Source organism: Neocloeon triangulifer, unplaced genomic scaffold (assembly GCF_031216515.1).
Source record: "Neocloeon triangulifer isolate White Clay Creek 2 clone unplaced genomic scaffold, ASM3121651v1 ptg000012l, whole genome shotgun sequence".
NCBI classification, from domain to species: domain Eukaryota; kingdom Metazoa; phylum Arthropoda; class Insecta; order Ephemeroptera; family Baetidae; genus Neocloeon; species Neocloeon triangulifer.
The window spans coordinates 3,117,438-3,145,313 of NW_026775554.1; the positions used below are offsets into that span (position 1 = coordinate 3,117,438).

A 27,876-nucleotide genomic window follows, 5' to 3' on the forward strand; every position below is an offset into this window, starting at 1 on the left:
AAGGATAATTAAAAATTTAGCTCGTGTTCTACTTCACCTGCTTGAATCTTTAAACTACGATAATACCTTTTTCATGATAGCTAGCAATAGAGATAAAATACCTGAATTCATAATCATCATTTAAGATTTTTCAATCAGTCTTTGTTTGTTGAGCAGGTTGCATACCTGAAGCATTTATTTTGACAGCTTTCTTTTTTAAAACAAAGTCTTTTGTCCCTGTAATTAAAAAAATCTTTCTCATACAATATGCAATATATCAATCTTCCTGTACCACAGAAAAAATAAAATAATTAAAAATTAAATAAAAACAAAGAAGTTGCAATCTTGAAATCCAGAATCCAATATAATTTAATTTTGTAAGTATCAATTATCAATTTTTCAATACCTAATTTTTTGCTCTTTTGTACAGATTTATCGCAAGTGTACCCTGGAAAGATCCTCAAATAATCACGTCAAATGCATAAGGAAGTGTGTTAAATGAGATAATGGATTGAGGTAGATTTAATCCGGTGGAGTGCTGAGAACGGCTCTTTGCATCTCAAGCAAGAGACCGACATAGTTCCAGCAGATTTCTCTCCGCTTTGCTCTCGCTAGAACAATTTCGCTCCGCAATTTCTCGCTCTCGTTTTTTTTCTGCGCAAAACTTTGAAGAAGAAGGAAAAAGTCGACGGAATTATGCAACGAGGACGTCTCGGGTGTGTAATTGCTGAGAGGGGTGCTGCGCTTTGCCGGCTTGAAGACGAGCGAGGAAGGGTCTTTAATAATCCGCCCGCGTATTGTGCCCGCAAGCGGACGAGCAAGAATTTTGCAAAGAGCAACAAAATTTAGGGTGGTTGGCACGCTGCTTTTTTGAGCTTGGGCAAGTCATTAATTTGGGTCGAGCCGGGGAAAAATCAATGGCCATGCACACCGTCGCCAAGAGTCGAGCTGCCGGCTATGCTAACTAGAGTTGAGCCAAAGTTTCTATTATAACCATAGAGAGGGTGGCTTTAATCCCCGTCGCCATTCATCGGACGCTTCTGCTGTTTTTTTCCTCCCACCGACTATGCAAACTTTGCCGACAACAACAATACTTCTTTTCCCAAAAGACGCGGCCGCTAAGTAAGCGGGAGTGGCGCGGTTTCTGTTTGCAGATAGCGCTCATATCCAAACCCCACAGCACCGACGTATCTATTGCAGTGAAGAGGATGATGAAAAAAAACCTAATGCAAAAGAAAGGCGCCACTTTTATGAACTTCTCTCCTCAACTTATAAGGGGGAAAGTTTGCATTAGTTTTAAATAAATGCAAAGCTGCTTGGAGACTTTAAAACGCATTTAATTTAAGTGTATTTTTCAAACAGAGACAACTGATAATTATTGAGCTCAAAAATTAAATAATTTAAATCTGAAATTTATTGAAGCAAACTTGCGTAAGTTTTAGGCAACAATCACAATTTGTTTTCTTTATTTACAGAAAGTAAAATATAACTTAACAAGATAGTTTTCAATAAATATGCATCATTTTCTCGAGTTCTGAGCTATATTTTCAATCTTATTTATTTAATTGAATAATTATCAGAATATTTAATCACTGAATAATATTAAAATTAGGATACCAGATTTAAAGATTTCCAAAGGATTTCTAAACATAAAACAGTGCAATTTTTAAAATTGCAATTAAGATTTTTATTGTAAAATTTGATTTAATTTGTTCAAAGATATCAGCGAACACTTAGGATTAAAAAGGTGAATATTAACGCGTTACACGATCAGAAAGAAATTATTGTAGCTGCCATTATGATTCAAATAATATTTATGGGCATTTGAGTGATAGAGTCGCGGGCAGAAATTTATTAGACTGTTAGGGCTAAGATATTTAATTAAAATTCCGTACCTTAACTTTTATTTAAAAAATATTTCTGTTGGTAGTTGATCCAAGATTTAAAAAAATGGCAAACGAAATTGATGAGTTTTTATATTTTTGCCAATTAATATAGAAAGGTAGAGATTTTTTCCATAATATGGGCAGAATTATAATTGCCTTTTAGGATAGAACAATAAACACAATTTGCAAAACTAATGTTTTATGTTATTATGTATTCCCTCTGAACTTGTACACATGGGCGTGGTGCACAACGTCAAACCAGCTCAGGGGGAATAATTTGCACATTCACTTGGTCGTGAAACATTAGGAACCGCAATTCTTGGGAACGGCAGCTGCGAATACCGAATTCCGCGCACCAAATAACAAATTCGCCGTCGCGCTGCGGGCGAAAATCGGAATGGCAGAAAAAGCGGGGCTGCAGGTGCTGCTCCGGGATTTGAACTGATTTGAAAAATATTGACGCGGATAGCATGTTTGTCACTTGCTCTGCGGTGCAGCAGCAGCGATTTCAAACGGGGTTCAGAGATAAAATGTAAAACCTATATTTCTGGCGAAAACCGTTTTTCATCGGCGAATTCAAAGGAAGCGGAAGATTTAATTATTGGCGGCGCCCATCCCGGTGTTTCACGGTTTAATCAAATTCCCTTTGTTGCAGCCTCCGCCGCTGAGCACACATCATTCCGTTTTACATACTTTTGTTTCCGCAGCCGCCGAATTAATCGATGAGAAAAAGGGTGGAGTCGGCGAGCGAGTCGCAAAAGCAGGGCTAGCGCGAAATTCCGTGCGATCAAGCGCGTGACTTTCCGTTCGACGTAATCCGAGCACAAAATAAAAGTATAAAACGAGTCCACAGGAAAAACTGCTCAGCAGTTCCAAAATAAAGCTTAAAAGCAGGTGTTGTGGGAAATAATAATTACCGTGGATTTCCCTGGTTTTATTAATTTTCGTCTCTCGGCGGATTTAGCAAACAAAAGCTCTTTTGCACTATTATCGCTTCCTTTTTCTGAAAAACATGCGGCGTTCAAAGAGAAAAGGGAGGAATTAGCCAGCTTTGATAAGGGTACATAAAAAGTCTGTGTACCTTTTTGAGGGATGATGCTTAATTTAAATTTACAAAAGGCCCCTTTTCGCAGAGCACCATCGGGAAAGGCTTAACTTTAGCAGTACTTTTTCTTTAATTAATTATTCAGCGCTTATTCTCACGCGCAAAGGGATTTTGTTTGCGAGCAAACAGTGCGAGAGTCCTTTTGCCGAAACGGCCAGAGGTCTGCTCAAATGATAGCATTCAGCAGCTTTTTAGAGAATTCCTGATGAAGACGGAAGACTAACTACGTTCATCAGCTCAGATTTTAATGAGTGTTGTGCGTAGATAAACTCTGCCTGAATAGCCCCTTGCACAGTGAAAAGAAAAAAAATAGTCTTTTGAAACTCGGTGAAAACGAGGGAAAAATTGCATTAATTTATAAAGGGCCGCTGTCTGAAAACCAAGGAGGAGCGAGACGATTTAATCTTGATGTCGTTTCTTTTCATCAGCACATCTTTCAATGGAAATTACTAGATGGAAACATAAATTGAATAGAAATCAGAGTAATCACATACATTTTAAGACTTAAGATCATAGAAGGCAATCATTTATCTTACACAATCTTGAAGATAAATTTTCAGAATTATTTGACGACAAAATAATTGTTTATTCATATAAAAACCATACTCATTTTGTTACTTACTTAAAACAAATAATTAGCAATATTTTTTCCACAAATTTAAGAGTTTTATTAACAATATAGATTCCATAGTACATATAGGATTAATTTTTATATTCTATTTTATTTTACTTCAATTAATTTTATTTTAAAATAATTTATTTCAAATTATTATAAATAATTTTATCTTTTTTTATGGCACTCACATAGTTTTTTAATATAATACTGATCTCTGCCCCAACAGCTGGTTATGATGAGTAAAAATTCATTCGGAACTCCAAAAAACGGTTGGAATGTATTATTTTTATGTAACAATTTCTTGCAAAATTCCTAACTTAATCTGGAATTTATATTTTCTTGAAAATCCAAGATCATCCCGTTCATCCTCCTTTTTCCGTGCAATTTCGCTTCGGATTTAGCACCAATAATTCTGCTAATTCGCCCAAACTGCGCCAAATCGACCCTCCATTCCGAATCTAGATTCCAACGCCACACTCCTGCACTGCGATAAATTACTCTGTTATGGACTCTGGAGAGTGATTAGATCGGAGCGGGTTTATCACACGGAGCGCTTGATAATGACGATAAACGCCTGAAATATGGAGGGTAAACACAGGCTCGGTCCAATGAGTGAAATGGCCCGAAAGAAGCAGTGCGTGCTGCTCTGCTCTTAAATTCAGACTCGCAGGGCGTCTTTCTCGTAATTTATCGCCCAGAAAGCGACAATGACGTCGCCTTGAATATAAATAAATATATACACACAGTGCATTTATTTGTGTCGCCGGGTGCGTGAGATGATTTTAAATGGGCGCAAAACCCGAAGGATGAAAGGAGCTTTCGCGCCCGTGTGTTGCGCCAGCGACTTGGTTGTTTTTTGCTGCCGCACTAACTGACGACGAATTTCGCCGGGCGAGCTTTAAACAAACTGCTGCTGGCGAAATGCGATTCATAATGCTTGAATGAGTCTCAACGCCTCCTCACTTGAACACGAGCAAAACTAGACGTTGTCGTAACAAGTTGGCGAAAGGGGTGCGCAAAAAATTGTTCTTTGTGTGTCTCTCTTGACCGAACATTGTTTCACAACAAATTATTTTGTTTGAATAAACACAAACTCTAAAAGGAAAACTCTAGATTATTAAAAAAAATTCAATTGAATATCAAGGATCAGATTGGTGTAAATTCAGATTCCTTGCTTTGTAAAGTGATTATATTAAAAAGAAAATTAATTAATCAGATTTTCCTCTTTTACTTCTGTATGCAATTTTTTGATAATTTCTTATGAGATGAAACTCAAAATGGGCAAAGATTGCCTTGTGGAAATCTTTAAAACTCCATTAGAAACTAACTTTATTAAAATAAAAATTCTAGATGGGTTTACAATTAAAAGATATTTAAAAAATAAATTTTAATTTTTTTTTTTTAAAAGATAAGGTTGAACTTGCATTTATTTTTGTATAATTTCAAATCACATTTTAAATAATTTAGCCAACAATTCTTTCAACATCTATAAATAAACTTTCGTGGACGATTTACTAATAATTTTCAAGACCAAATTGCAGTTGGATTTATTTTGGCGTAAATTTGCAGAGCAACTTCATTACGAATGAATTACCATGTGAAATTGGTCGTCGAGATTGGAGCAGGCGCCGTGCTATGAAACTACACAGCAGCCGTCGTTCTCGCGTCGATCGCGAGTGAGATAAGAAGGGCGTCACTCAAGGCCGTTAAACTTGTATTAATTTGGTTAATATTTGATGTGGTGCGACAATGGAAAAGAGAGGAAATTGACTTACGTGCTGCGAATGATTGATGGCAACGAAAAAAGGATCCAAAGCGCCTTCCTCTGCTCTGCTTCTGCAACACAAAATGAAAGGAAATTATTATCGCTGAATGGGGACGCTATTCTTGCTGCGACACACTTGGAGAATCAAAGGCAATGAATTGGATTGAATTCAAATTATACGAGGAGGTTAAATCAATTCAACGTCCTGAAAGAAAAATGAATAGTAAAAGTACTTTTTAAATTTTAGCAATTTGAATTTTTTTAAGCAAGTTTAATTTTAAAATTTAATAAGCGCGGCTCAACCTATATTTTGAAGCTTTTGAGTTTTAGCAACTTTTCTTAGCGAGTTTAAGCTTATTGCAAATCTCACTTTCTGAGCAAGCCGGCGTATGACTGTTTTGGGCCATAACGCACTTTAATGATAATGACTGGCCATTATAGTTCTGGAATAAAAAACAGCTTGCAGAAATGAAAGAATGGAAAAAAGACGGAGCACAGACGAAAAATTCTCTAAATCCACGACAAGAACAAAACACACTGGCATAAAAGAGAGAAAGCGAGATTTCTCAGCGAACATCGCCATCAATTCCGCCAACAAAAAGTGTTGCCTTGCCGAAAGTAAGGACTCTGGTCGTGTAAGTAAATTTCGTCCACCGGTGTGTGCGTCTTTCTCGCCGGCGGCACTGCTTTTCTTTTACATTGTCATCTCGGCGGGTTCATGATCTCCTGTCCTCTGCACATGCTTCAAGCGGGCACACAAGGAAAGCTGTTTTTCTTCGACCTTTTTGACAGAAATTCCAGCACACAACCCCTGCGATGCTAACAGGAAATTTGGCCGTCCGGCGCACGCACAGGTGCCATCGCCTCGCACTTTCCTCGTGACAATATTGATTGTGCGAAATTGGCCGCGCACTCACACGCGATTGAGAAAGTGCCTCTTATTCAGATGCCATTTATAAGCGCATAAAAAAACCTTTGGAATCTCAACAAAACTCTCAAAAAGTATGCAAAAAATGCACTAGTTCAAATCTGGGTCAATTTTTTTTTAATTTGTTAAAATTTAATTTTAAATTCACAAATAATTTTTTCTAATATTTGGATGAATTGCAAATTTTAATTTTCATAACATAATATTAAATATATAAGTTCATTTGTTCTAGGATTTTTTTTGTTATAAAATTTCCTTTTTGTAAAATTTGTAAAGCAGATTTACAGTTTAATGAAATTAGATATTCTTTGATAATTCCATTGAAATGAACTGAACCATATCCTGAAAAGCTCACTTTTCAGACAAATATGAACATTTTTAAAACTTCACAGAACAAAGCTTTTAATATACAGATTTATTTTTTTGAATCAAATAATTTTTAGCAAGCACTGAGCAATGAAATGTGACGCAAGGCAGATCATTAAAAGAGCATCTCACTTTTGTTGTCGGATTCTTTTTCGCTTTTCGCTTGTGACAAAATGCCCGCATTGAACTGGAAAGGACTGTTGCGCGTGTTCTTTCTGAAATATTCACCTCGCCCATGTGACAGCGACAAGTTCGGATCTTTCGGAAGTGCAGAAAGTCAATACGTATTTCGCAACTCGCCGTATATTACGGCTTCCATTTCACTCTCTCGGTGTGTATGTGTGTGCGCCAATTTAGCCTCTCGTAATCCTTTTACGCGACGGTTCAGCTTTTGATCGCGAATTTCGCAGACAGCCTTTCAGCGAAAGGGATGAAGATTTTCACCCATCTACTCGGAACCATGTACACAATTTGTCTTGAAAGTTTTAAGCCCTGAAAACGAGACTTGAAAGGTTTTTGATGTACGCACATTTGAAAGAAATCTCACAAGTCATATCTTTCCGCAGAAATAAAGTCACTCATTCGGTGCTTTCATCAAATTGTGTGTGAGGAATTTATCCTGCGAATAAAAAGCACAAAGCACAGAACGGACTGTTTTCGGAGTGGAAATTTATTCGTTTCCTTTTGCTGCTAAAGCCTCGACCTTTTTTTGCTTAAAAACACACACACTTGAAGGAAAATAAACACAGTACATTTCTAAAACCTTTTGTTTTTACCAGACGGAAAAAGAGCAATCCGCAGCGAGCTCACTTTTACGTACTTTTCACCTTTTTTGCTGGAGAGCGTTTCCTCCTTTTCTCGTCTCCCTTGCGTGAAAAGAAACCCAGGCAGATCTGCATCCACGTGGCTTGCACTCTCTTTTGCGGTGGTTCTTTCACCCATAAAAGTTTCATCCGCCTTTTCTCCGCCGAGCGCGATTTATTTCCCTTCCACTTCACAGTCGCATGAATTTCTTGTTTGCATAAATTTTGCAATAGAATTGAAGTCATCGCACTTTTTGCACGTTTGTCTCCAAATATCGGATTCTAAATTTTGCAAAGAACTAATTTTATTCTTACAAAATATTATTCATTCATCAAAACCGCAAAAAACCATTTAAGGATTATTTCAAGTAAATTTAAAGCAATATTTGCTGATCATTTAAATAATTTTATCTTTTTCTAATATTGAGTTTCAACAATCTATAAATTATACAAATCATAAGAAGTTTATCGTTTATCTAATTTTGTTGTGAGAAAATTTAATTTAGGCAACATCTTGACAAGGCTGCCATGCAGATTGCATAACTTTACTTCTCAACTGATTTCTAATGTCGATTCAAAAGACAGCTGAGGCAATTGACTTCTTTACATATAAAAAGATTCCCTTCTTGCCACAAAAGCCACGGAAACTCACGTAAACCAATTTTCACGCCAGCAAACAGGCAAATTGCTGCATTTTAGATTGAAACAAAATGAGCACCATCACTTTCCCGACAACTCCACTGCTGACTCGCGGCCTTTGATAAATTGCAGCAACAACGACGTGGCTGCTGCTCGCGAGAGCACAGGCGAATGAAATACCGCGTGCTGAAAATTTACAGGGGAAGCAATTACTTGTTGCGACGCCATGGGATTCGCGCAGGTTAGGCAAATGCAATATTGCCGGAGTAATGCCTCGCAAGATGCATTATTAAATATGTGAACGAGATTGGATTCTCCTAGCGAAACGTGTTTTACACAAAGCTCGACGAGTTTTTTTTCTAGAATGTTGTAGCGCAACAAACATCAGCTAAAACTACTCCTTTATTGCGCCGAACGTGTTTTCCCCTTTACACCGCTTACTTTGAGCAAAAATAGAAAAAAATCCTGCTCACTTATTTTCAATAAATCGTAAGCAGTGCGCACGGTTTTATGAACGAACGAGAAATAGGTTTATTGCACAATTAAGTGAGCAGTAAAATACCTTCATGATGATTTTGAGACTATAAAGTGTTGCATGCAAAATGTTGGTTGGAAGCAATTATTTTTTTATGATTGCCACAGTGATAATTTTCGTCACTTTAATTTGAATAATGTGATAAATGTCTAAATTTACTTGTATTAAAATAATAATAATTTTTTATTTCCAAGCGTATCTTTTAGAATAAAGTGATTTTATGTAAATACGTTATTGGAATTTAATATTATTCATTTGCTTTATTTCAACGGCCGTATTCAAATCTCTGTTTTATGAATCAGTGCCCCAGCAGGAGTCTCTTTGACGAGAGCAATAAATATGTAAACGCAGTGCTGCGGGTCGTCGACCTCCTTATTCACTTCTCTGGCCCAAATTGAAATATTAGATAATAATCGAGCGGTGCGGCCGCCGCTGTGTGCATTCGTGATCTAATCGAGCGTTAATTGTGAGCTCAAACAATTGCATCATGTGCACCAACCACTCCGGCGTCTCGTGATGCACATTTCGAGATTAAATTGCCGCAGCGCCATTCGAGCGGGCATTTGAATGCACGGAATCCAAATTAAGCATAGTCGACGCTCTCAATCTGCTTGTTAGGCTTAGGTGGCAGTAAATTTAAGGTGATTAAGGATCCGCTCATTAGCATTCGTGCTGAATGAGCGCTCATTAGAGTTAAACTTGGCGCGAGAGACGATTTTCACACCTTGCAAGGAAGGCTATTGGGATTTTGTTGCTTCATTAAGTCTCGAGTGAATCCACTACAAATGGGTCGTCCCGATTTTAATTGTCTTGAATATAATTATCCAGCCTAATATCACATGAAATAAAAACTAAATTTGAGTATTAATGATTAACTTATTCAAAAGCTGTTATGCTAATTTTATTGTCAATTTTATATCCATGCTTGAATCTAAAAATATAAATTTGGAGAGGGCCGTAAAAAAAACAAGTTTCTCGATAAATTTTCTTTCCTCAATTTCGTCCTTGTTGCCATTCAGCAGAAGAAAAGGCAATTTGCATTATTTTCATACATTTTATGCCAGCACCAAAATATGCACGCACAAAAGAGCTTTTTTCCGATATGCAAAGAATAAACATTGTATTATTGTCACGCGTTTCTCTCTTAATATTTTCTCTCCAACTGTGGCGCATTTTCAAAATCGTATTATGCGCGCACGTTATAATCCCAGGTCGGAGGCAGCTGTGTCGCTTTCCTTCGGCACACCCTGGGTCTGTGTTGCTTCCAATCCCATTATCAACTCGCCGTTCTGTTTCGCTCTGCAAACGTTTGCGCCACGCTAAAAATTTCATGTTGAAGGCCACGCTGGATTATAAAATAAACACACGCGTCGACGCATTTCTCCATATTATGCGCTCCTTCATATAATATGTATCCACGGCGGACCTTCATAAGTTTTGTAGAATGCGTCGCAATATTGTAGAAAGGAGAATAATACTGACCTCGATGGAAAATTCCTTTGCAAGCAGGGTTGGAAATTTTAATTTCTATGCAGTGGTTTAAAAAAGAAGTAAACTTTTTATGTGAAACTAAATGACTCAATTTTTAATTTATAAAATTTTAAATAAATTTTAAATTAAGAAATTATTTACTTATATTTATAAGACACATAACTCGAGACCCAACGCATAACCATGCAGAAAAAAAATTTAATTTTTTTCTTTCTAATAAGCAATTACGTAACTTTAAAAATTATTTTCAAGATATTTTATTATTTTTGTTTTATTTCCTGAAACCGATCAACAACTTGAATTTTTGTAATGAGATTAATATTAAGTAATTAAATTTAATTAATCTACATATATGTTTTTACCTCAGTATTTACAAAAAATTTTGGAAAACAATATAGTTTGTCAATATAAATTTAATAACAATAGTAAATTGAAATTAAATTAAAATTTAGTTCATAATCCGGGAGTACGAACTCCGGGAGTTTGTACTCTCAAAATTCAGATTTACTTTTTTAATTTTTTTGCAAATATTTTTTTAAATTTTTCTCAAAAAATGTCAGCATGTGAATTGTTTCCTTATCTAGAAAATCAAAACAAGAAAATGATTGATTAAATTAAATTTGTCCCACACCTTTCCTCCCGGGACAAAAAAGTCCTCCAGGGGGGGGGGGGGGGGGAGGGATCTCAAGTGAATGTCCCTCGTTAATATAGAGCTACACATATTTTATTATTAATATTGAAAATTATTCATGGGCTTTGACTATAACTTAAGTTAGATCCTTAGTCTTAAATTTAATAAAACTTTTGCATTATCAGCTAAGAGGCGAAAATTAGAAAATAAAATAAAGGGAATTTCAAAAATTCCATTGTCACTTGCTCATTTGAAATCACAAAATCAGGGAAGCAAACACAGCCTGCCTCTTTCTCGCCTTCCCATATATAAAAATTCTCATCTTGTGTGTTCTCGCGACTGTCAATTTGAATTTGCATGGTGTTCTGTGTGTCCCTTTGCCTGGCAGCGTCACAAAAAGAGAGCAATCGTGTCCCTACTCGAACAATCGCGAAAACCTCCTTTGAACGCCGCCAGCAGCATTCAAAAGTAAAAGGGCCACCAGATCTGCAGCACAGACAAAGCGAGAGGCTCCGAGAGTAATTGAGCCGCCGCCTCCGCACTTGTGCACGTCCGTCCGCGTGCAAAAGACCGATTATTTAATTAAAGCCGTCGCCATTGTTGTTGCCACGGAAAATATATAATAATATAAAACGGCGTGTTGCATCAAATGTCCACGTCGGTCCGGCGGCAAAATTTGACCAAAGTTAATTGACTGTGGCGACGTGGATTTAATTAGTGCGGCCCATCGCAGCCGGGGGTCCCTATTAGCAAAACGTTGAATATTTATGCGCCAAATCGTCGCCCAAATCAATGAATTATTCATTGCGAATGTCAAAGTGAAAAATTCTGTTTTTCATCATGCGTGAGTAATGCCCGCTTTTAATTTTTTATTTTTTTGGCGATTTTGGTAAACGATCCAGAGCGGAAAATGCCACAGGCCGCCAGGCACAGCTGTGGCAGAATTTTGCGTGGAACATTATTGTGGTGGTTGTTTTTTGCTTCCGCTGATTTGGGTTTGCAAATCGCTCCAAGGCGTGGTAATTGTCTCGCAGCATTCAAAGCGCGGATCCTCTATAGCAGCAAATATATGCCAATAGTTCCTCTCTAGTTGGTGTTTGAGTTAATCTTTGAAAGATACACCATTATTCCATATAAATTTTCAAACTTGGGAGAAATATATCAATTTTTAATTTGGCTGTCCAGTAAAATTTTAAATAATTGTCTTTATTTTAGAAAGAAAAATATAACTAATATATCTCCAAAATAATTTATTTGTGAAATATATGTGAAATAAAAATAAACCGAAGCTAATTTATGATTATTTTTGACGATTTTTAATTTAAAAAAATTAAAAACAAATATTTTGACCACTTTGAAATAATTTTGAACGAACGGAACAAATTATCAACATAACCATCGCTAATCTGACCACCTAAGTGCGGTTTTGCTAATGTCTGCTTTTGTTACGGCACCTGGCAATTATCTACTTGTTTGCCTAAGCATAGCAGTTTAGACCAGTAATTAAGGAGGTCATTATCGCTTAACCCGCATGCTTCATTGTCGAGAGCGAATTAAGACAATCTAATTTGCAGCGTCGGGTGATGAATCGCGTGCAGGTCAAGAGTGCTGGTGTGTGCTCGCGATAATATTAAAGGCGATGTTAAATTAATTAGCAGCGAGCGAGCATGTTCTCGGATTATTCGCGGCAGACAGCTTTTGCACACTCGCGAGCGGAATGGAAAATGATCGCGCGGGAACAGTTGCCGCCAGAGATTATTTGCGCGACACGAGATGAACATTCGAATCTATTTCATTCGCAGGCGGAAAGCTTTTTTCCACACTCGTAAAATATGCCATAACGACGAGCGTGACTATCTTTTTGTTACAACCCCGTTTTTATGGCAGCCGTACACATATATCTATAGTGACGCAAAACGTTTTTCGGGGAACAGTTGGTCACCGCGAGAGAGCGGCTGGTGGAGTGATGGGGTTGAGAAAAGTGAGGGTTGCGGTTTGTTATTTCATACCGGCGGGGTGAAATATTGCGTTACGCCTCTCTGAGCAGCGCCGCGTGTGCGTTAAGTAAATAATTAATTTAAAAAAACTCTTTTATATTCATTAATTTCCCTCTCGCGCTTATTGTTTCCAACGGCTGCTCCCCATTAATTTTTCTCAAACAAGCCACTTCTTTTTTTATTTTGTTTTTGAACTGTCGCTCTTGACGAATTACTCAGCCGCACTGGCTCTGCACAGTTCATTACGCACGAATAAATAGGAATTAATTTTAGCTTTTGTAAAAGAAAATAAGCACGGTTCTTGAAAAAGAAAAGTTAATTAATAAGGTAGCTAAATTATTTTTCAGGCAAAATTTTTTAACTTGGTAGCATTTTTTTTTTTTACTTTTTATAATAAGTGTTGAACTTTTTTTAAATTGATAATAAAGCAGTTGTAAAAATAGTTTCCCGAAATATTATAACAGCTTTTTTATCAATCGGGTTTCTTGCAACAAAAAAAACTAACTTTTAACATTAACATTAACTTTGATCGCATTTCCTTGTTCCATGAGCCATAATTTATAAAACATAGCTTCAAAATTAGAAATGAGTCGCTACTCTTGAGTGAACCACAGTATAATTGCGGGAAAAAAATTAACAGATTCTTCAATACTGCCTTTGCTGAAAGGCAAAAGATAGAAGATTTTTTTCTCTTTCTTTATAGGATCTTCTCCATAAAGGAGAGCGCATATGTGGAATAAGAAAAAAGAGGAATTCCTTTATCCGTCCCAGCTAATAAATAAAAACGTAGAATCCTATCCTGATCTGAAGGCAAAAAATTAAAGGTCTTCTTTATAGCCTGCAGCAGCTTCGCGTGTGTCAATCCGCGTGCAATAGAGCAACCCTTTGTAGACACATTCCAGCAAGAGATATGGAGTCCGTGCGTAATAAAATTCAAAACAAGGTCATCATTCATGGCATTGCAGGTCAAAATATCAAAATATGTCTTTCGGTTTTCCCTTTTTTTTCACACTTACCATGGAAATGTGTTTTGCGCGTTTTTCCACTCCATCTCGCCTGTGACGCAAGTGCCAATAAGGCTGACGGGCGTGCAACACATGTGCGTGCGGTTCTATAGATTTGCCCGAAATGGTCCGACCACCATCAAATAATACACGCGTTTTTTGTGCACCCGCGCGTTTGTCGTCTCGTCGTTGCGGCGCACATGCACGATGCGTAAGTGAATAAAAAATAGAGCGAGTCGTGCGCGAGCAAGAAATATTATTCCCATCAGCCTTGCACGTCCCTTAGTCAAGTCTGCAAAGATTGGCTTCGTTCTTCGTTCGTCGGCTGATGGAGATTCGACTATGTAAAAAAGGCCGACGCATCACTCCGCTCTCTCTCTCCACTTGACAACTATTTTGCCCGAATATATTGGATGCTGCCGGTTAGTGATGCTGCACGACGCCTGGCTCCAGGCTGTCCTATCTGGCCCTTTCACATTTTGGCGTTTTGCTTTGGTGTGGGTGAATAAAAAATTGTCTGGCCGCGGGCTTCGTACGCACGGCTATAATGAGCAGCATTCAAAATTTGCAAGCAGCTGCACTAAAAACAGGGGAAAAATATATATAAAAAAAAGTATACAAAGAAAATTTGCATAAAACAATATTTTTACTGATATTATTTTTTAAATATATAAATATACTATGCATATATCTAAATAAATTAACACTGTTTATACGTGAGAATTGAAAATTAATAGTTTTTGCCAAATTTTTTCTAATTTAAAATTGTTATAATTAATATGGGATGAAAAAATCAATCAATAAGTTTTTTTTTATAAAAAAAGATTTATTTGATCTAATTTTAAGTAGGAAGTAGGATTAGCTTATATCTTTCAGAAGGCTTGATTCTGACTTTTGGATTTGAGAAAATCTAATTTGTTGCTCTTTCTCCTAATTTTGAGAACTTCTTGTATTTTTTAATTTCAAAAGCAATGTAAAATTGTTATAGAAAAAATTGATAGATATATTAAAGTTTTAAAAATTAAAAAGAAGTGCTCGCTCACAAAATATTATTCCAAAGTTTGATGGCCCCATGTTTGCTAATTAACACAACTTTTTGCCAACCAAAGAGGATTAAACGATGTGGTTCCAAGCTAGACGCAAAATTCATGGTCTTGGTTTGTGGTCGGTCGATGTGCGCAATCAGCTCTCGGGCTTGGTTTTCTTTTCTTATTTTTGCAGCAAAACTCATTTTGGCGGCGCAGCATCTTTTCTTTATTTCCGCGTCGACGGGAATTAAGACGTTTTTGCCGCTCTTGAAAATATAAGTGCGTTTTGCGCACGAAATTTCGCGCTGCCGGCGCCGTTTCCGTCCCATGAGGTGAAGAATTTAAGGGCGATAATTAACTAGGGCAGAGGCCTGGATTCGCACTCTGGCCCGGCCTGTCGGAATAATGCGATTTTCCAGCTCTCTTTATTCATACGTACATTATGCGTCGTATGCAAATTCAACTATCCTCTCCCTTCATAATGCTCACACATGCCGGGTTTAATTTAAATTAAACAAAGGTTTTCCGCGAGTGGGAGAGGGCCAATGTTTGTTGGCAAAAGCTCCTTTCTCCAGCAGCAAATATGGTCCTCACTTCTGTAATGGCGAGGCTCTTTTCCAGCACACAGTTTTATTGGACGTAAGTTATGCATTGTTTGCTACTTGGAGTGAACAAAGCAAATTAAATCTAGCCAAGTAATTACACAAATAATTACTCTCTCGGTTCGTGATTTTCTCGTGAGGAAGAAACTTTGCCTATTTTCCATTTTGCGCACGTAATTTCATTTAAAGTAGAAAGTTGGAACGATATTGGCGCTTCCGTTATGGAGCAATATTTCCACCCAAGTAGGTCGGAAAATATTTAATCTACGGAACATAATAATGTTCTGGAGGCATCAAACGGAAGCCAATGGAAAAACCTTTAATAGAATGATTGGGATAAAAATAATGCAGCTCAACGCTTCCATTCAAAAGGTGGATGAAAGGAAGGAAAGGAAAATAAAAAAGAAGAGAGGTTCAAGCAGCAGGGAAAATGAAATAAAAAATAATGATAAACCGGCCAGATGCAACAAGATCACGATTGCACGTCATAAAGGAAGCCTCTCCTTTGCATCCATTAGAAGGAAAAGAAAAGAGAAAACCAAAGACTGGTTATTCATCCACTCATTATTTGAACCAGACCCGGCGATATTATTATATTATTTGTATCAACAGAGCTTTATCATCACGGCTCGGCTCTTTTTACGATTCTAAATTTATAAAAGGGTGGCTGTAAAGTCTTCTGTGTGCGGGAAATATTCGACGGGTTGCTCTATTATGTGCTAACTGGAGAACATGACGCAGTCAGGCGCTCCGTATTAAATTATGGCCCGCGTACAGACAGGACGCACACACCGAGTCTTCATGACTGCATGAATAAAGTATATACGGCATGAAAGAGAGCCTAACAAGCGCGACTCGTTGTGTGCGACGCACCAAGGTAAAAGGATAAAGAATATGAAGCAGCCAGCCAGAAATAAACTAATTGAATTTCACGAAAATTTTGTCGTGTATCATTTAATATTTAATTTTAATTCGTGGAGGATAGAATAGGATGAAAATCTTGGAAAAGTTTCAATTACTTTACAACTTTATTGCTATGAGAAAAGTGAATTCCAGCCTCGCATTAATTTCTATTTTAAAGATATATTCAATCACTTATACATAAATAATTATTAGATAATACTAAGGAATTAATGCAGATTTTTAAGTCAAACGCACACTCCATTAAAAGCGGGCTTAATAAATTTATATTGTTATTAATTTAAATTTTTGACATTTATCATTTTTATTTTGCTTATAAATAGAATTATTGACAAAAAAAGTGTTTAGTAAATTTTTTTTATGTAATAAATTTAAAAATAAATATATTTATGCTGGAAGACTCTGTCAAACATCAAACATCTACAGATTTTGAAGGTTTGCAATTGAAAAACTATTGATTAATGATTACAAATAATATTGATTCAGAGGTCTGTTCATTTATGTGTAACATTTTATCGTTTATGGCCAAAGTTAGATGTGTGTATGTAGCTCATTTTGTGGTACCTTCCTGATTAATACAAGCTAGATTAAATATATTTATGAAAAAAGTAATTGAATGAATTTTAAACGAGACATGACATATTGCGACAGCACAAGCAGAGCCTTTCATAAATTGAAGTTAAAAAGTAAATCGATGATTTCGTGTCACACAGAATATATGTTATGGGCTAAAAAAACTGTAGAGAGCTACTAAACATCAATTTTAATGAGCCGTATTATCGCTCATAAGGGTGGATAAATTCCGGCGTGTGTGCATATTAAACGCTCGTCCAACTAGGCACAGAATAATATACACCGAGCCTTGTCTGCTGCTGCAAATAATACATATAATGCGCACCAGCTAGCGTTTTCGGAACCAAACACTCTCGCACGCCGCTTTGTTCCAATGGTCGGAGCTCTTGGCGAGTGTTTGTATGTGCGTTTACCCTCGTCATGCCGCTATTATTATTTTTTGTTCCGCTTTCCAACGGCGCGCCCACCAGTTTGCACGAACGAATGTTTGCTAAATGATGCGAAAAATCTGCCTCGCCATAATCATGTCGAGCGCCGGATATTTATTTATTTTAGCGCGCGTAATTTGCACCACGTTCGCAGAGATTAAAAACAACTCGGTATTATCAGAGAGATGGAAATTCAATTTTTTTCCCGTCGTGCCGAAAATTGGACTTTAACGTGCCCATCAGTTGGCAATTTTTTTTAAATGTTTTTGTTTTTATTCAATATTTAGAAGCAAATAAATTATAGATTGAAATTTCATAATAAACTGAAATTTGATTTTAACAGGAAGGAGTTACATTTTTTAATGACAAGGTAAACACTTTTTTCTTTTTCCTTTGGTGGAGAAGAAACGGAGAGAATAAAGAGGTACATTTAAATTTGCTCTTGTTCTTGTTTTACAAAGAAAAAGAGTTACATTAAATTCAATGGAAACCGGTTCCACCGGCGCGGCACAAAAGCTCATGAAAAGCGTGCCACAGAATTGAGAAGAGCGCACAAAAAACCAGTTCCTGCCTTCCTTTTATCTCTCACGATCATTCTCTCCCTGCCACACAGCCCGCTGCAATTTGGTCAATAATTGAAAGCTCTCATCCCTCGCTAATCTCACGCAATCCAGGCAGCAACTTGGTGCGTAAATTACTCAATCCGTCGCTGCACTCGGACGATACAAACTGTAATCCACTCATAAATTTCGCCAACTTGGTGGTTTTCGCGATGCAAATAAATCATAAAAGCAGCAACTGACAAAAGGTGTACGGATTTATTTGCATATTATAGTGGAAGCTTAGAGGATCTCGCAAACGTGCGCTTGCATCGCTAATCAGCCGCGAGAGGGGTGGCAACGACCGCGAGGAGAGAGAGCGAGCGAGTGGTGCATCTTCCCTCCCCAAGCAACCCTCGAAAATCACACACGTGCACGTCGTCTATTTTCCGCGACCAGCTTGCCCTGTCAAAAAGTGTACAGAAGGGGGCAAAAGTTGGCATGAAAAATTTGTTGCGTCATTCACACTCCTATAAAAAAACTAAATACTGAAAGTCGCAACTGATTCTTTTTTAAAAGAGAGGGAATGGATAAAAAAAATAATATTGATAAATGTTAGCTGAAGTGAATATTAAAACCCTTAATTCAAAACTCATTTGAGCTTCTCAGCAGTGATTGCAGATTGCGGATTAGAGAATAATCAAAAAATATATAAAAAATATCATGCAACTATGTGACAAATAGAAAACAATAATAATAAAATTTATAGTTTTTTAATATAAAATAATAATATAAATAATGACAAAATTATAATATTATAAAAATATCAAAGATAAAAAATTATAGTAAATATAACAATGAAATATATTATGGTATAATATAAATTTTACTCCATTTTTTATTTTATCTGCGGCTCAATAATTTTCATGGCAAATTTATTTTAGCCGCACTTCATGATTCAGGCCCGCAAAATGTAATTCGAGGCAAAAGTTTTGGCTTTTAAAAGTCAAAGTTTCAACGGTGGAGGCTGAAATCATGTTTTTGAATTATTTAAAAACCACCGAAACTTTCCTCGTCTTGAAAATATAGTGTTTTCGCACTTGCCGCCATTAATTTTGCGAGCGCTGCGGAGACGAGCAGGTCTCAATAGAATCGCAAATTGCACGAGAGCGAAAAAATTCGTCGGTCGTGTCTAATGTGATGCAAAGTAAGTCACGCGTTGGGACTCTTCTCTGGGGCAACTTTCGGGCCTCTGTGCGTAAGCGAGTAACTTTTGCACCTTTTGTGCGGCACGTTTTAAGCAATCCATCCTCCGAGGAATACAATCTGGGGCTGCGTCGGGACCGGAAAAAAGAGGAATGGCGAGAACGAGTGAGAGTGCAAAAAGCAGACGGTCGTCGCCGAAGCACATACGCGGACTTTTTCCGACTTTGGCTGGCAAAACAACGCGAGAGCAATTGTGGCCGGGCACGAGAACGTTTTGTGTGCTGCCGAGTTTCTTTCTCTCCACCGCAACACCCATCGTGAAAAGAGCTAGAGCAGGTCCGGCCGCTCGTATTGCGTTTAAAGACTGGCTTTTCTGCCATTTGTATAGACAGGAGAGGGTGCTGGGTGCGGTTGCTCTTCCATTTGCGCGCCTTTATTTTGGCACACACACGCATTTCAGCTTTTACTCTTATTAGGGGGCATAAAGATTTATTTAGGTGAGTGCAGACCTTGTGTGCCGGAAAATAAGTAGTGCGTCTTTTGTTCGCCAGCAGGCCAGGTTGACTGACGTCGCAAATATAAAACTCGTCAGCTTGTCTGCTCCCTCTCCAGCGCCATGAGAAACGTAATTTAATAGCTGCTTACGAAAGCATTTGACAATATTTTTCTTGCCCTGCGGAATATTTGCCAGGGAAGAAACGCCAGAACCCTGTTGACTTTTAAATTAGACGCTGCTTTGAGGCTCTGTCAAGTGGACTCACATGAAAAGGAGCTTCAACAATTGTCCTGATTTATTCGCTTTTGAAACGAGGCAAAGTCTATTCCATTTTGCCTCCCCAAATTTCACGGAAAAGCGTCTGAAGCTGTTTTATCATGAGACTTTATTTATGGGATGGGGTATGCGAATAATTCATTGCTTATATTGTTTATTTTGGCGATGAAAATTTATTAAATTAGACAATAGACGAGACATTTCATTTTTCTTTTAATTTCTACCCTAGATTTGTCATATGATTCCATCAACTGTAATAATAAAAAAAAATCAGGTTTAAAATTGATAAACTATTTATGAAAATGAGTTCAAAAATGAAAAAAAAACTCTAATAAATAAGAATTTAATAAAATTAATTAATTAATACATTATAAAATTTAATAAAACGACTAAATTGCAAATTTAAAAAAAAATTAAGTTAAAATCTTTGATATTAAAGATTTTTCAAACTAAAAAAAATACAAAGCAGTATATTGAAATAACAACTACAACTTTTTTAACAAAATTCATTCAGAAAATAAATAAATAAAATTGATAAAATAAAATAAATTTTGAAAAATTTATTTATTTTACTTTGAATTCACCAAGGGAAAAATCAAGTATTACGAGTATACTGCTAGGAGTCTACTTTGAAAGCGCATTAAGCTGATATAGAAAGTGAAAGGGATATTAAATTTTCTGAATTGCAAAATTACTCGCAACCACCAGAAAATTACTGATACTTTTACGATATTTACGATTTTACGGCATATTTATAGTTCCTCCAGTTTTGTCTTCAATAGGTCAAATTATAGGTAAAAATAGCATATTCAGTTCAGCTACAATTTTTATTTTATTTACTGTGCAATACAAAAAAATCAGATTACATTTTCCCTCCAGCAAAACGGCTTCTTTGCTTTTGCCCCATAAAGAGCAAAAACATCGATACTTGGCTTGAACACACATCCTTAATAATCGTATTAGTCTTCCCTTTCTTTCATGTCCCACGACATAAACTACACGCAGGGGGGATTTTTTTTTATATCCCTTGAGCAAATAAACGACGGCGGCGCCGGAGAACAATATAAAGCATAACCAGGCGGCTAACAAGAAGAGTGAGGTGAAAAATTTGGCAAAGACGAATGGGGTGCAATAAAAGCAGTGAACGGAATAGGAGGAAATTTATTTTCCACTGCACCAGTAAGCAGCCGAGTGGCGAAAGGAGTAATTGGCCTAATTGCTTTTCAAGACGATGCTGCTGCAGAGAGGATGAAAAAAATGGCATACATGCGCTCCAATTCATTATTTGGATCGTTGGGCGCAAAGCAGGAATTTAATTTCGAGCAATATAAAAAAAACGCCTTCTGATCGAGAGCTGAGAAGAAGTTCCTCTCAACAGGCGGTCGAACGCTTCTGCCAGTAGCGAGAAAGAAAAATTTCTCGAGTTGGAATTTCTTCTAGTTTTCCTTCTGACGATAAAATACTCATTAATAACTTAATGCTTTAAAAGAAAAAATTAACAGTGCTGAAAAAATCTAAATTTATTCGTCAAACATCTTTATTTGAAAAAGATGCAAATTCCTTCAGAGGTCGTTGCCTTCAGCGCGGAATATTTTCAAACAGAAAAAAATAGCTTTGCAATGAAAACTTTCACCGTCCGATTCATTGAATATTAATGATTGAATCTGCATAAAAAATCGCGACGGGAAGCGCGAACATTTGTTAGAGAAATATCACTTCACATGGAATAAAAGCAGGCAGAGCTAGCCGCGCGAGATAAGAATGATTGATTAAAAATCGATCCGGCGGGAATTCCGATACAGCTTCCTCGTGTGCGAATGCATATAAAATAGGCAGGCAATTTGAGCACTCTGTAATCACGCGCCCAGTCGGCTACATTACACCATTATTATTCCATTCCGAACCGCGTTGATTGATGAAAAGGGAGCAAGTTGGCGCGCGCGTGTGGAACCAGATCGAATAATGTGCGTTTTGTATGGCGGCATTAAAACCTGTGCATTGTTGTACGCGGCGTTTGTTTTGATTTATACCATTCTTTGCGCAGATTGTTTGGATTTCAGCAAACAATACGTTTTTTATGCAACCCGAGAAGCACAAAATAGCCAAATTTGATCGGCTTTCGTCAATTTTTGTGTTTTAAATAATCATTTTATTACAGATTTATTTTGTAATTATGATCGATTAAAACTAATATTAATTTAATAATATCTTAACCAGGTGATTATTTTAATTATTATTTATTGAATTTAGTGATCCTCTTTAAATAAATCGGTCTTCATGTATTTAAATTTATCTAATTAACTAATTATTTTTCAAACGTTATATGCCCTTTAGCTGAAAATTAAAATATTTATATAAAACCTCAAAGTTGATTTTTAATTTTCTCTGTACCTCATCCAATTTCAGCCACTTCTATCTCACATAAAAAAGTGTAAAATTTGACAAACCCAATTAGCGATTGGAGACAAATGAAAAATTTGATGGGCACGTCGGAGGCAGGCGGAACCCTATTAATTTACTAGAGTCCGTGATGTTCCCACAGCGGCAAAGTGACTAATTGGCGTCAACTGGTACCAAACAAGACGGAACAGAGCGCGCCAGAAATAATGGAGCACCAAGAGCAGGGACTGATGCCGCGTTTGGGAGACGAAGCAAGGACGACGAGCGAGAACCAACAAAGGGCTTCATTAACGGAGACTGGGGCAAAAAATAGCAGAATCGTCTGCCTTAAGTTAGATCTACGAGCTTTTTTAACTGCCAGCAGAAGCAGTTTGACAATGAAGATGAAAGGGGAACCCCTAGCGAATATTGGATAATTATCACGCGCTGCTCTTGGTAATTACCGAATTTATTTCCTTCTCCCGAGCACAATGGAGGATGAACCCGAAATATAATTGTATTTGACGCAAACGGAGGAGAACGTGCGGAAAGCGAATAATATTTTTTTTGCCGAATGTCGTCCTCTAGGCTTCCTCTCGCATTCTGCTTTTTGTGGTAATTGCTGATGCTCTCCTTCTTAAGCTCGCAATGAGAAGAGAGAAAGAGAAATTTCATTTTTTTCTGGCGCTCTTACAAATTTAGAAACACGCTTCTTTTTGTGGGTTGCAGCCGCACACACTCTTTCCGTTCTTGAATTCCTTTTCTTTTTCAGCTCGTCGCATATAATGAGGTTGTCTCTCTCCGTTCTTTCATTTTTTTTTTTTTTTTACTCAAAATGAAAAAGAGACGATGGTGTGGGATGTGAGGCCTAATGCAAATATTTTACGCAGATTTTTTAGAGCGAGGGTATATTTTGTATTTTATTTAAAAGCTGTTGGTTGTGCGGTCCTTTTACCAATGCAATTATTTTCAGAGATTCATAGTAAAATGAAATGTGGCAACAATGAAAAGAGATTACAAACATGATCTGTAAATGAAAAAAAAAAAATACGAAACTTTTTTTTAAATATATCATTTTTCATTTCATTATCGTCAGAATATTTTTGGAATTCAAGTTCTTTTCTAAACATTTACGAACATGACAATTTTCCCTTTTAATTCACAAAATTGTATTTATTTTTATTAAAGAAAAAGAAATAAAACAATTTAAAACGTATTTGGCTCAAATTTTTAAAGCAGTTCAATGAGTGTGTGAAAGTTGACCCAAGTTGACATTTCTGACATAAAAACTTGTTCGCAGCTCGTCAAAAGCAAGACTGATTTTCTGTCACCACGCCGCATAAATATACTAAGAGTTGCTCATATGCATTAAAAACACAAACAAGTTCTCAGCAACGGCCTTTCTATACCACATGAGAGAGCAACCCTTTGCTTTGCTGCAACTGCTGCGGCGCACATGGTTTCACACTTTGTACGCCGCCAGAAGAATAAATATTCATTTTTGGCCGACGAACCTCTCGCGTTACAGAAATCGTGGTGCCGGCGCGGTGTTCCGTTTGAAATTCAAGCGCGTTTTTCTCCGGCCGGGAAAATTCCACTGCAGCATTTTATTTTTTTCCCGGACGTTAAGGGAGGCCTGTGACGATTATTATATTATTTTTACATCAACACCCGACGGCTGGCTCATTGTTTTTTACTCGAAAACGCGCATTAATTGCAGGGAATGGCCCATTATACAATACACGGGACCCGCTATGCGTTTCGGTCTTTTTCATTTTCCCGCAGGAGCACGCGTAATTAAATTTTAATTTGAGTGCACGTCGACTAAGCTGCTGGAAAAGCGCTCGCTTGAAATGATTATGATGGCCGTGTGATTAATTAAATAAATGGCGTTTTAATTTGCGATAAATTGCCACTCAATGTTTAATATGACGCGGAACAGAATTCTCATTGTGGGCACAAAACCGTGGAGCATCAAGGGCGTGTAATTTCCATACAATTTTCCAGGCTGCGTGAAAGTTTACCAAGCAATTTGAACTGCTATAATTGAAACTAAATTAGCTTCCCATGCTTTTTCAATTTGGAACATGAAATTTAATCCATTAACAGACTGCGTTACTGTTTTGTAATTAAAAACCTCCAATTTGTAATAATCCAGATCTGAAACTTTTACACTAATAAAAGTAACAAAACTTTTTCCATCTGTATTTTAAACTTTTTGATCGTGTATTGATAAGAAAGTTAATTTTTGCTATTTACTCAAGTCCGCTGGTCAATCCTTGAGATTTCGCAAAAGTTTCTGTGCAGAAAGAGAGACAGGAGAAGATAAACTTTTGATCTTGCAATTTATAAAAGTCGCGCCCCTTCCTATGGCGAATATGTGCTGACTCGCCGGGCAAAAAGCTGCGGCTAAACGACACAAAGATCATATTTCAGTAAATTGAGCCAGGTCCATATCTCGCATGGTTTTTTCCTTCTGACAGCCCCACGTCCCTAGGCATGCATTTTTCGGGATTACACGCGCGCAGAATTTCAATATATCGGTGGCGAGCGCCAGGCCGAGCACTTCTATATTTCGTTTTGACAGTGCAGAGGAAAGGGTCAACTTTTTCTGATGCTCTTTCGCCTCGGAGCCCATCATTTATAATATTACACTTTTGCAGGGTGCGCTGCACAAACAGGAAACACTATCAAGTGGGGAAAAAAACACACGGCGGCTCAGGTGTTAAAGTTTAAAGCCGACCGCGTTTTCGGATTAATGGCGAAACGTGACTCCTATTAGGGAATTAGGGTTTCTGTTTTTCATTAGATATCCCACATAAGCCACGAGGGCACACACGGTTCTCTTTTTTTTCTGATTTTCGGTGTCCGCTTACACTGGCTGCTCTCGCCTTGCTGTGTTATTTTCTACATCTAGAGGAGCCGAGGCGGCAGAATTCTAGCCTCGCGCTCAGAAGGACAAAACTTTGCTCATTATTAAGTTACAAAGTGGAATTATTATTTTAAGGAACGCGAGATGAGGAATTAAACCGCTTAAACTTTCGTCCTCTCGCGCAGCCGGCGGGATTAAAAATTCTCTCGTGTTAATCAAATTTCACGAGTGCCCTCGGATAAAACTTAGAAAAGTTGCTCTTCTAATTCTCCATTATAAGCGGCGCGGCCTTTTGCGCCGAGGAATTTTAAACTGTTTACACGCATAAGCTGGTGCGTCCAGCTAAGCGTGTGTTCATTTTCTGGCAGACGAGGCGAAAATAATTAGCAGGAAAACATCTTACAAATTGGTTCACGCTTGTAAAAAGCGTGTGAAAAGCTTGCTCACCACCATGTGCTTAAAACTGACGTCCAAAATTATTTCCGAGCTGCTGGAATGGCATCTCCTTTGCATTTCAAGCCCATGGGACCCTGGCCAAATGGCTTTACCATAAAATCCAAAACTTTCTTTCCCGACCGCGTTTTGTGCCTCTCGACCTGAAACTATACTTTACTGATAGAATTGTAAAGCAATTGTGTGTTTATTACTTTGTGCATGCAAAGAGGAGACCGACCGACTTCTGAGTAATTCTTCTCCATATCAGGCGGAGTCGTGCATGCACAGGGTCTCATTTTACTCAACACACGCTCTTTCTGCATGAATGTTAAATTGTCAACAAGGAGAATTACTTAAATTCACCATTCTTCTTAGAAGTGTTTACTTGTGACTCACAATCTCATGTTGATTATTTTAATCTGTTGTTACAGCAAATAAAAGTTGGCTAAATATTAAATTTCAAAAATCATGATTATCCTCCTAATAACAAATTTTGTAGGACACCGTCTTTTTTGTAAAGAAAATTGCACAACTTGAGGCTGCTGGTCTGCCGTAATTTGTCCCCTAATTTGTCCGCAGTAAGTGCCAGTAAGTATTTTACCATCCCGCATTCGTCCGTACCACTTTCTTCTTATCTGGCTCTTAAAGAACCCTCTCAGCCCAAGTGCAAAATGAACCAATTGTGCGTACAGTCCCGCCGAAAAAGCTCAATTTACCGATAGAGAAAAAGCGTGCTCAAGTTGTCCAATCGATAGAAGGGAGGCCGATTGGCAAATTGTTAGGGCACACACGCCAGGTATAAGGAAGCGGCCATTTATTTGACAGCATCTCCGAACTAGGACACGACGGAAGGAAGGAAAGGAAACTGCAAAGTTTGCGAGACGGGAAAAGGGCCAAATAGAATTATTGCCAAATCTAAATAGCCGCAGGGAGGAGAAGCGCGCTGCAGCCATAAATATTTTCCCGGCGCGGAAATCGAGCAAAATTATTTAACACTCGGCGGTCTCGAGACGCCGGAAAAGGTTTGAGGCTAATCGCAAAAATTCGCGGCGAGAGATTTCTGGCGGTCGTCTGCTGCAAGATTAATCACCAGCATCCACCCCTTTGAAAAGAGAGAAAGTGGAACGCGGCGAACCCTCTCACTCTCTCTTAAAGCCCCACGTGTCAGTCGAGAGAGGTCACGATGATTGCATCCCTTATCACCGATTGCCAGTCGGCGCGGCCGCATCTGCGTGTTTAATGTTTCAAGTCGTGTGGATGTTTTGTCACTGGATTTTTCCTCCACCCCGCCATAAGTGTGTCGGAATTTCTCCCTGGGGCGAGTGTCAGGAAAAAGATTAGAAGTTTTTTTCAGGAATGGTATATTGTGTCTGTAAATCAACTCTGGCTCACACGACTGACAGGCTGTAGGATTTGAGGGATGAAAATAGCAAGACCTTTTTTCTCTCTTTTCTGAGAAACAAACAAATCTGTTGGGAGAGAGTTGGGAAATGCATTTGAAAGACATCCGAAACAGTTAAGGCTTCAAGCACCGATCAGGCAGCAACATTATATTCATTCTTTTTGTTATTAAAAATATTAGATTTTAAATTAAAATTGATTTTTAAGTTTTTGTTTGTTTAGCTATGTATAATTTATTCTTGCAAAGTTTTATTAAAATAATAAAAAGTTTAACAATGAAATGATACCGATTGTTTGAAGAAAAAAGATATTTTATTAATTTTATTTTATTTCTTTTGAAGTTATGTAGATTTTAGCAAAAAAAATTATCTATGATTATTAAAAATATTACTGTTGATAAAATTTATTTAAAAAAAAGGTATTGTTGCAAAAACGGCGCCACCACAAGCAAGAATTTTACTGAAATTTTTTAGATTAAAAAGGCCCCATCCGCCGCAGAGAGCCTCATTTGACTTGATTTTTTTTTCTAATCACTTAGTTTAATAAAAATTTATTTTATTCATTTTTAAACTTTTAATAAAACATTTAGATTAAAATTCTACAGTAATTAATAAATTCTTTTCTTTTATTTATTCATCTTTTGCAAATTTTAGTAAGCTAATTTTGGATGCTTATAAGCCCTAGAAGCTTAATGAATGAAAGTTATTTTAATGAAATTGTTGCTGTTTCCTCCTAAGGGCGCGAGTTGCTTGTTCGGCTCTGCTAATTACCTATTTACATCATTTGCATTTCAGGGTGGTCCGCCCCCGAAAGACTTCCTGCTTTAAAAGGGGTCGCAAAGCGGACTAGAGAGCGAGCGTCATACACGTGCGCGCTGAGCAGAATAATCGCTTTGCGGAAATCACCGCGCTGGGTGCATTTCAAATTCGGACTTATGCGGGTACAACATACGCGTCTGAGCATTTCCATGATGTT

At 37.5% G+C, this 27,876-nt stretch overlaps 1 protein-coding gene across 1 annotated transcript in view; it reads right to left on the reverse strand.

Moving 5' to 3' along the window:
- LOC132197665 (platelet glycoprotein V-like) overlaps nt 1-27,876 on the reverse strand; it is a 66,747-nt gene that overhangs the window by 26,025 nt on the left and 12,846 nt on the right. Inside the window, exon 2 of the mRNA XM_059621089.1 lies at nt 5,362-5,422. The gene's annotated coding sequence lies outside the window, so the exon portion shown is untranslated. The remainder of the gene's footprint in view (nt 1-5,361; nt 5,423-27,876) is intronic.